This window comes from Euprymna scolopes, chromosome 32, assembly GCF_053919585.1.
Source record: "Euprymna scolopes isolate OS-2025 chromosome 32, ASM5391958v1, whole genome shotgun sequence".
Lineage (NCBI taxonomy): Eukaryota > Metazoa > Mollusca > Cephalopoda > Sepiida > Sepiolidae > Euprymna > Euprymna scolopes.
In genome coordinates this window covers 32,524,845-32,536,353 of record NC_136513.1, presented here as the reverse complement: position 1 = coordinate 32,536,353, position 11,509 = coordinate 32,524,845, and positions in this window count along the sequence as shown.

Below are 11,509 nucleotides of genomic sequence, written 5' to 3'. Positions count from 1 at the left end.
TATGATCATCACTGTATATATATATATATATATATATATATATATATATATATATATTATATATATATATATATATATATATATATATAAATATTACTTCTGTTGTCAGGGGGTTCGAATCTCTCGACTGGCGTTAATCGAGCACCCTGTACTGATGTGTAGGTATTTAATAATTATTATAGTAAGTAATACTATCAGCCTCTTTAAGAAACTCGTTTCTTATCGTTGAGCACTTCCAGTTGAAATAAAGTCGGTCAACTTAGCTCATGTGCGCAGATCGTCATATCATGATTAGATCACTGTCTGACGCTAAAAGCATTTTATAAGAATAATTTCAACTTCATCTCTCGCGGTTTACGGTAGCCTAGTGGTCTGGGTCCTTTATAATGAAGCCAGACATGACTTCTGTTGCCGGTGTTCGAATCTCTCGATTGGCGTTAATCGTGAGACTCTGCACTGATGATTCCCGAAAGGATAAAACACAAATGTCTGTAGGTATTTAATAAATATTATAGTAAAGAATAATAATAATAATAATATATATATATATATATATATATATATATATATATATATAAATATATATATATATATTTTTTTTTTGCGATACGTTTAAAATGAATTCAATTATTTATGAAAGTGCATAATTACCTAAATGCGAGTTGGGAATTATTTTCTCTTTAACCTATTTGGAAACCCTACTATTGGGAGCGGCACATATATTTTTAAAAAATATAATCATCCACTGACACGTGTTCCGTCGTTTACGACTCATCATATATATATATATATATATATATATATATATATATATATATATATATACATACATATATATATATATATATATATATATATATATATATATATATATATATACAATCTCGGTAGATTCAGCCACTATATGGGTTGAATTTCCAACTGTTTCATAAATATTGAAGACAAAAAATATCTGAATAATCAAGAAGTTTTCGTTATTCGAAATGTTTCGAAAATTGTATCCATGGTATTAATATTATTCTGTACAACTGAAATAATAGGTAAGAACTAAATAATTCGGATGAACTAAAATAGAGCAGGCTTGTTTACAGAAAAAAGAGAAAAAGTACAATGCGTTGTAGAAGAAAAGGAGAAAGAAGAAACATAAAAAAACTTCATAAAAATAAAATAAGCAAGGAAAAATGAAAAATAGAAAGACAATAGGTCAAGTAGACAATACATGCATCCTAAACCAAACTCCTCTCCTTACATCATCAACGCTCTGATCCCCATCTGACATCAATTGGGATGGATGGCTCTCGTCTGGGTGAGGCCCCGTTTTTTGACAAGCTTCTGGGCTTGACCTTTACTCCTGATCTGAAATGGAACACGTACATCAAGTCTGTTGCCAAGGTCGCTGGAAAGATGGTGGGATCCTTCTACCGCTCCAGAAGATATCTCACTACTTATGCAATTCTCTATCTATATAAAAGCCAAGTACGTCTGGACAGGAACTGCTAAAAACAGCCTATCCTGCCCTGACAGAGTACAAAATAGACTTCGTGGCTTAGTGGGGGATGCCCTTTTCTCCACCCTGCAACCTCTCTCCCACAGAAGAGACATTGCGAGTCTATCCTTGTTTTATCGTTATTTCCATGGCAGGTGCTCGCCTGAACTCCAATCTCTGGCCCCCCTCGCCAATCTTTCACGAAAAACAGCCGTCTGGCTGAATCCACTGTGAAAAATTTCCCCCACTCTATATCTGTGCCTAAATCAAAACGTAGATTCCATGAACAAAGCTTCTTTCTTAGAACTGCACGCCTGTGGAACTCTGTTCCGTCTGCCTGCTTCCCACCTGACTACAACTTGGATGTCTTCAAGTCCAACGTTAACAAATTCCTAATGAACCGCCCCCTTAAGTAAACACTTCATCAAATCTCCACACTAACGTAATGTACTTGCAATAACCCTTATCCCTGAGTGGCTTCCGTGCCTTGATAAGTGGTGATCACTGTGTAAAAAAAAAGCTAGAGACGTTCCAAAAGAAATGGCTCCTATCGCCTTATTCCGCTTGACTATAGAAAGAAATAATCGAATTTTCAGAATGTGAGAGATTATATAATTATTTCTACAGCCAGACAACCTTGCAACTCACAAGATCCAGTTTCTGTTTGTTGACTCTAATGGCTCTTGTGAGCTGCGGTGTTGTTTGCCTGTGGAAATAAAAAAAGAATCACAAATCGTATTTTTATGACCGAACTTATGTAATATATATATATATATATATATATATATATGTAATATATATATATATATATATATATATATTACATATATATATATATATATTACATATATATACATATATATATATATATGTATATATATAGTACACAATTACACTGTTATAAAATAAATTCTTCACTTAATGATAGGTCAAAATTTCGTATTGATGGAATAATTAATTGGTAGATTTTTAAAAGAGACTTTATCCAAAGATTCTTACTCCCACCTAAAGTAGATATATTAAGATAAGAGTTAGAAACAGGAAGATAAGAGGCAAACTAAAGTGAAAAAAAAGACAAATAAAAAAAAGATAAAAAATATCACAAGAACTTTATGCAAAGGTAGAGATAATATGAAAAAAAAAACATGAGATCCAAAAAGAAAACTAAATGATTGTTTAAAACAGGTAGAAGGAGAACTTAACAAAGAACGGTTATTAATGGAAGAGCAAAATTATAAGAAGACAGTGCAGAAGAGGGTGTAGATAGAGAAAGAAAAAAGAAGACGAAGATCAAGAAAAGAAAAACAAAGAATAAAAAGAAAAAAAATAATAAGATGAAGAAGAAGGAAAGAAGTAAAAAATACTAAAGAAAAGAAGATAACGAAGATAATAAAGAAGAATAACATAGTAGGAGTGTATAATAGTACTAGCAGGCCGCCCGGCGTTGCCCGATCGTAGAATACACATAAATATTACATTTTGATTCATGCATACAGTATAATCAAGTTGGACACATCGGTTCTTGTCAGATCACCGAAGTTAAGCAACGTGGAGACTGCCCAGTACCAGATGGGTTACCATTTGCGACCTAAAGTAGCGGTATGTGCTCTCCGCTCATCTCAGCAACGTTTCCAGTTGTCATAGACTTCTTCCCACTGGACTCAAACAGTGCCGATTCAGGAGAGGTGTGGTTGGGATTGTACACCACTTGCCACATAATTACACGTGCAGCTACCCCTGCAGGGGGGTATCATTGGCTTTCGAGGCTGAACGGAGGCATCGATAACATGCAGATATCTTACTAATTATTGTTTTCCAAGTAATATAGTAATGATTTTTAAAGTTATATAAAAAAGTATGCCCTTGGTACAATCTCCTAGAAGCGAAAACAGATCTTTTAACACTTCAGCTTTGGTTGTTATGTATCTCTTCAGCATAGAACCGTCTGAGCTACCGGAAGATGGATTCGAAAGGTTTAACATTTAGCGATTTTCAGCTATGAGTTTTTAGTTTTGCGCTGCTTAAAAATGCTAGCGGGCGTAATGTTTTACACGATTTTGACAAGGTTAACTGTTATGTTTTCAATTTTGAACCTTAGCAAAATGTTTTGCCGGCTAAAAACCTGATCGGAAGTGGTCTACAGGTCCCAATCTCTTATATATAGTCTGCAGCTCAGATATTCAGAGAAGAGTTTTTTGTTTTGTTTTTTTTTTTTACATAGGCATCACCACTTATCAAGGCCAAGAGGCCACTCAATGATAAGGGTTAAAGAGTGTACAGTAGACATTGGACGATATAGTAATCATTAGTAATGAACATTTGGTAAATTTGATAACTTATATAGAACGGCTCATCAAGAACTTATTTACGTTAGACTTGAACACAACCATATTGTAGTCAGCCGGGAAGCAGGAAAATGGAAGACAATTCCACAGGCGTGCAGTTCTAAGAAAGAAACTTTGTTCATGGAATCTACGTTTAGGTTTAGGCACAGATAAAGAGTGGGGGAATTATTGATAGTGGGTACAGCTAGACGAGTGTTTCTTGTGAAAGTTTGGCGAGGGGGGACCATAGATTGAAGCTCAGTTGAACACCTTCCATGAAAATAAGGATACATCAGAGACAAACTCGCAACATCTCTTCTGTGAGATAGAGGTTGCAAGGAAGAGAAAAGGATATTTCCTACGAGGCTACGAATTCTATTTTGCACTCTATCAAGTTTGGTAGAGAGTTTTCCCGTACAACCACCAAAAAGGGCACGTTATATATACATCTACAAAGAATTCAGTGTAATAAATGAACGAAATCAATAATCTCATAAAAACCATAGAAAATGTATAAGTAATTAACTAACGCTGTTTTTTCAAAAGAATATGCAACTGCGTAAACCTCCATGTAGTCGCTCGCATATCCATGATATTAAGAAATTCGTTTTAGTAATTTTAAGTAGAAAATGTAGGCTTTTAATATTAATGTCAGAGCGAAAGAAAAATTTAATTTAATCATTATATAGACAGTTGTAAGTTACCCTACCAAAGCGAAAAGAAAGTAATTTTACCGTTAACTGGCTCTAAACTTAATAATCATGAATAGTCAAGGCGTACTGCAGGACTCGATTTAATCTTATCTATATTCCCCTTTGACAAACGTAAAAAAACACACGACTAACTACAACCACTACATACGATTCCCACCACTCTCTATCTGTGCTTAAATCTAAACGCAAATTCCATGAACAAATCATTTCTCCCAGAACATCTCGCCTGTAAGACAATATTCCGCTGGTCTTCTTCCTGGTTGAATACAACATGGTAAGCTTTAAACCAAATGTATATTAGTTCTTGTTTAGCCGTCCCCATAAATAATCAAAATCTATCGAATTGACACAATTAACTGTTACCACACTACTACCTTACGTTCATTAACGTTTATCCTCGATTGACCATCGGGCCTTGATAAGTGATGATTCTTAAGTAAAAAAAAAGAAGCGAACAGGCAAAGCTCTAATCAGACAACTACTAGGTGATTAGGAATACGACAATGAGAAAGTTTATTGCACCCCCAATTTTCAGGGAGGGTCAGTTGTCATTGCCAGTGATAAATATATGGTAAACAGCGGGTGCGATAATGCAAATTCATTTGCAGGTGTTATCGAAACAGGTATAGTGGATTGAAAATCTAGGGAGACTTTTTGTCACTTCGACACCCGGAAATACGTCTTTTATAGTGGCATGTGTGAAAACTTTAAGAGAAAACAAATATTAAAGTAATAATAATAATAATAATAATAATAAGTACAACAATAATAATAACGATAATAATAACAATGATAACAATAATAATAATAACAATAAAAATTACAATATCAATAACAATAATATTAATAACAATAATAATAGCAATAATAATAACAATAACAATAATAATAATAACAATGGTAATAACAATAATAATACCCTTAATTATAATAACAATAATAATAACAATAATAATAACAATAATAATAGAAATGATAATAATAACATAATAATAATAACATAATAATAATAACAATAATAATAACAATAATAACAATAACAAAAAATAACAATGATAATAACGATAATAATAATAATAATAATAGCAATAATAATAATAAGAAGAATAATAACAATAATAATAATTACAATAATAATAGCAATAATAATAACCATAATAACAACAATAATAATATCAATAATAATGACAATAATAATAATAATAACTACGAAAATAATAATAACAATAATAATAATAACAATAATATTAACAACAATAATAATAATAATAATAATAATAATAATAATAATAATAATAATAATAATAATAATAATAATAATAATAATAATAATAATAATAATAATAATGGAGAAGAATGAGAAAAAGAAGGAAAATAAGAAAAATAAAAACGGAAATGCGGGGAGCCGAAATTAAAAATAAGACAAGTTGTAGTTTTAGAGTAATTATTTTTTTTTAATATCAATATGAAGAAAAGAACGAATAATGAAGCCGGATGAAAAAAAAAGCGAAACAATATACCAAAACGGAAAATGCAAAGTAGAAGAACAAGAATAAAACCTCGTGAAATATGACGGAAAAGAAGAAGAAAAATAAGTATAAATTACGATGTGCATTTTTCACACGAAACGACAAGGCAGACCGTCACTTTGATGTAGGCGGCCACTTTTTGGGAAACAATTTACAAGGGTACTATGTTTAGAACTTAAGGAAATAATAAGAAACAGAAGGAAATGAAAAAGAATAACGATATGCAGAAACATAAGCAATTAATATTTATATTTTTAAAATTAAACTTCGAATTAGAAAACAAAATAATATTAATAATAATAATGATAATAATAATAAGAAGAAGCAGAAGAAGAAAAAAAATTTGACAGCAATACTATAAAGTAAGAACACAAACAATAATAATACGAAGAGGACGATAGCAGCAATAATAATAAATAATGATAACAATAACAATACTACTACTACTACTACTACTACTACTACTACTACTAATAATAATAATAATAATAATAAATTAATAATAATAATTATAGTAATTATGATAATAATAATTATAGTAGTAATAATAATAGTAATAATGATAATCATGATAAGGTAATAATAATAATAATTAAAATAATAATATAATCATAATAACAATTATAATAAAACAGTAATAATAATAATAATAATAATAATAATAATAATAATAATAATAATAATAATAATGGAGTAATAATAATAAAGTAGACATAATAATAATGATAAAGTAATAATCATAAAGTAACAATATAATCATAATACGATTATAATAAATGGTAATAATAATTATAATAAAAAAGTAGTAGAAATAATAATAGTAATAATACGGTATAAATAATACACATAATAATAATAATAATAATAATAGTAATAATAATAATAATAATAATGATAATAATAATAACAACAACAATAATATTAATTCTGATAGCAGCAGCAATAATAATAATAATAATAATAATAATAATAATAATAATTCTGACAGCAACAAAAATATGATTTTTCGAGATAAGCAGTAAATCTTTTACATAAATCTCTTTTTTACTGGACAATCCATTAAGAGTTTTTTTGGGGGACGGTTTTCGCCTTAAACCTCCAAGATGACTTTATTTAGTGTTGGATTAGCCCTCAACTCCACCCCTCTACTTAAAGCTTTTTACCTTTTAGTTTTCTGACAAAGAGTCCATTTTTATAACCATTTATTGCCAATTTTTATTAGCTGGACGGACATCTACCGCCACCGTCATACATTGCATTTTTTTTTTTTTTTCTTTTTGGTTTTTATATATCTACGGATTTTGTGGACGCTTGAGTTCGCGTCCATCGAATAAAACATTTATATAACATAAAAAATATGTTTATTCTTAAAAGATATACTTATAAAAGTTATGGATCGAAGACTTTGTTCTTTTTTTTCTGAATACAGATGGATGGAAGTAAAGCTGCAGGTTGCACGTTTTTCTCACTTAAGCACTGTGCAGATTAAGAGATTTAACATAGGTAATAGCCGGTTCCCCCGAGGGTGCTCTCTGGCTTGTAGGCAACATACCGCAGACATACCCATCAGAATTTTCTGATTGGATACCTTAACGGATTGGCAATTGCATATTCCGATGTTCTCGCTTTAGCACGTGGTGGCACAAGGTCAGTTTTCTAACTGAATGTAAAAATAGCTGAGACAAGTCAGTCGGCATTCCCCAGTAAGGTGCTTTAAGCGATTAGCAAGACCGCCTGCATATCCATATTTGTGCAAACTAAACTGCTTTAAGGTTATATCTAAGCGATATCGTTGATACATTTAATGAATCACGCTGGAAAAATATATTAACATAGTGTTCCATTTTATTTGTTTGAATGGAACTCGAATCCATCCGAAATCAGGAGAACACTATTTAAGCCTTTGATGGAACGTGGGCTTCATTCTTATGACGGTGTTCAAGACGTTACCCACTAAAACTCATGTTACACTTCATTTTAACGTGAGTAGGGCTCTTTCACATAGAACACTATCTGGTTGCGTGCAAAAGTAACCGAGAACGGACCTGCATTAAACTGTAGGTACGTTTCACGAAAGAAGGATGAGAAAAAGCCTGTAGGGGTTTATCTTCTAAAAACAAGTCGATATATAGAATATTCCTATGAGAGAGGTGTCTGGCAGATGCGAATACGCCATGAATACGAAGTAGGAACAAATACTCCACCATAATCGCTACAACCAAATTGCCAACTACTCTTCTACCGAGATTAACGAAAACTATTCCAATGCAGTGTAAGTATAAACTGTCAATATAATATTAAATGAAAGTCACACACACACACACATACACACACACACACACACATATATATATATATATATATATATATATATATATATATGGTTGAGATTACTTTACTTGTAAATATTAAGTCTTTAATATTTATAATATATTTTAAGTTTACCATTTTGATTACCTTGGTAAACCTTTTGTAATTTATGTATATATATATACACACACACACACACACACACATATATATATATATATATATATATATATATATATATATACTATAATAATTATTAAATACCTGCATAAATAAAGACGAAACAATGATGAATTCATAATTCGGTTCGCATCTTTTAAATCTCTCTCATTCTCTCTCATTCTCTCTCTCTCTCTCTCTCTCTATATATATATATATATATATATGTATATATATATGTATATATATATAGACCCCCCCACCCCACATATATATATATATACATTTATATATATATATATATATATATATATATTATAGCCTGGATATCTAGATCAAGAAACTAGATATCCAGGCTAAATAGAGCACACACAAAGGAACAGGTCAACCAGAGGTAAAATAGGCCTTTGTCCGATAAGTGCATGCTCATTGGCTAATAGGAAGGGCGCGGTGGATACTAGAAAACTGATTGGCTAACTAAAATCTCAATAGAAGGTTCGTATATAAAAACGACAAACAACCATAAAATTCGAGCATAAGCCTGAAGAGTCCTAGAGTGGATGAAACGTGGAATATTCAGTGTAGATTATTGGCCATATATATTTTATAATTTACTATATATATATATATATATGTATATATATGTATATATATATATATATATATATATATATATAACTTCATTATATAATTAAAGCAACAAAGACGGGTTAAGAGGAAAATTAACGTCATAACATTTCAAAGCGAAATGCTCCTGTTCTAAAGTCGACAAATGCCGGGTTTATGCAAAATGCAAATATAGAAAAAATTAAACAGCTCTTTTATATTTAGAAAGGAAATAATAATGAAAGAATGGGATAATATGGTAAAACGTTATTAAAAGTCGGTACAACATATAAGGGTAACTTGGAAGGGTAGCATATATGTAGGTAATATTAAAAAAAAAAACTATAGCCCATTATGAATAATTTAGATCATTAAAAAAGACAATAACAAAAGAAGGAAAAAACTAGGAAGGGGAAACGAGAGAAAGAAGGGAAGGACATAGAAACAGGCAATAAAGGATACGGAAATACGTATATAAATACATAAAACAATAAGCATAAAAGTAAAAAGTTATTTGAGGATTCTCCTCGGTTACGGTCCTACGAAAATAAAGAAGTCTGTTCGTGCAGATTCCTGAGTTAGGAAAGGCGCACTTGAAATAACATCCAAGATAAGAAGAGTAGTCCGAATAATAATAATAATAATAATAATAATAATAATAATAATAATAATAATAATAATAATTTACAAGTTCACCCCTCATCATGCATCCCCCATAGTTTCATCACCGTCCCCCTAAAAAAATGATACCAAAGGGCCGAGAAAGGTCAATAAGGACTGAAAGACTGAGGAGCGAGCGCCAACCAGACATCGGCTGGACAAGCGCAAAGAGAACTGGGACCTTGGAGAGGCTGAGTGCCACTCAAATTCCATTATAAACCAATGGCCACTACCAGCGAGAAATCAGTGGTAAGCGGCTGTTGCGATGAGGCAAATTCATTTACAAATGCTATCGAAGGAGGTGGAGAGAGCTAGACGTCTGGGGAGACTTGTTGTCACTCAGCTTCCAGAGAATACCACAGGTTTCCAATCAGATCGTTTGTTGACTTGTGTGAAAGCTCCATGTGAGCCAATAATAACAACAACAACAATAATAATAATAATAATAATAATAATAATAATAATAATAATAATAATAATAATAATAATAATAAAAATAATAAATTGAATTTTTATTTTTTATTCAATCTTCACCCCAAACAAGGCAAGTGCAACTTTGAAGTAGGGCGCTACTATCGAGAACAATTTGCGGGGGCATTATAAAGGGAGATGAGTAGAAAGATGTTTGTTCACGTTACACTTGAACTTATGCATATCAGTACAGTTTGGAAAGCAGTATTCAGGAAGGGAGTTCTAAAGACTTGCAGTTCTCCACACCTAAAAGAAAATCGAAATGCAATTGTTGGGTGTAAGCTGTGTACAAATTTGTATTTGTTGTTCATGGCTCGGTGATGATGCATCCTTAATGCAGAAGACTTTATTATTATTATTATTATTATTATTATTATTATTATTATTATTATTATTATTATTATTATTATTATCATCATCATCATTTTTGTGTCGCTTTTATTAGGTCTACGTCTAGCAGAATCAATTCCATATTGCGTAGTACCCAAGTTGCAAGAGTACTCCTTCCCATCATTTCACTGTAGAGAACCTCAGGAACCGAATAACTGTTGGATATCACAACGAGGCGACGCAGATTGGAAATCAGATTGCTGCTTGTGTTGCTGCGTTTAAATACTTGTCGACAGCTCGTTTAAAGATATATAAAATGGTGCATACATTGACATTCACAAATCCTTCTTTATAAATTTCAGAGCAGAAAGAATGATACAGTTTCAATAGGCATATCAGAAAGATATGGTCCTTCTTCGATCTGTATAGACAATGGATCGCCCCTGTAAAGTTAATATGTATGTAATGGTGTAGCAAGGGTTGTTTCATCTCTAAGCATACCCCTTTCAAGTTAGTATTGTTTCATTCCCGTGACAAGGAGAAATCCAAGCCGACTGGAAGCAATGGCGAGGTAAACGTAGAGCACATGCAGCACCTCGTATTCGACAAATAGTGGTTACCAATATCAGTACTGGTTAGGTTTAATGGCCCTTACCTGAAGTAATCCTAAAACCAACTTTGAGGAATAACGAAGTTGGGAGAAAATAGAGATAATATTAGGTTAACCATTTCAACCCGGTGGTCCACTTCACTACAGAGTATCTTACCCAGCAACCTGGATAGGTTTAAGAGACGTTGCGAGCCTATCCTTGTTTTATCGTTATTCCATGGCAGGTGCTCGTCTGAACTCCAATTGTTACATGATAAGGGATGTCCCCTTTTCATGTAAGAATTTAGTTTAAAATGAAAATGAAACAGCAT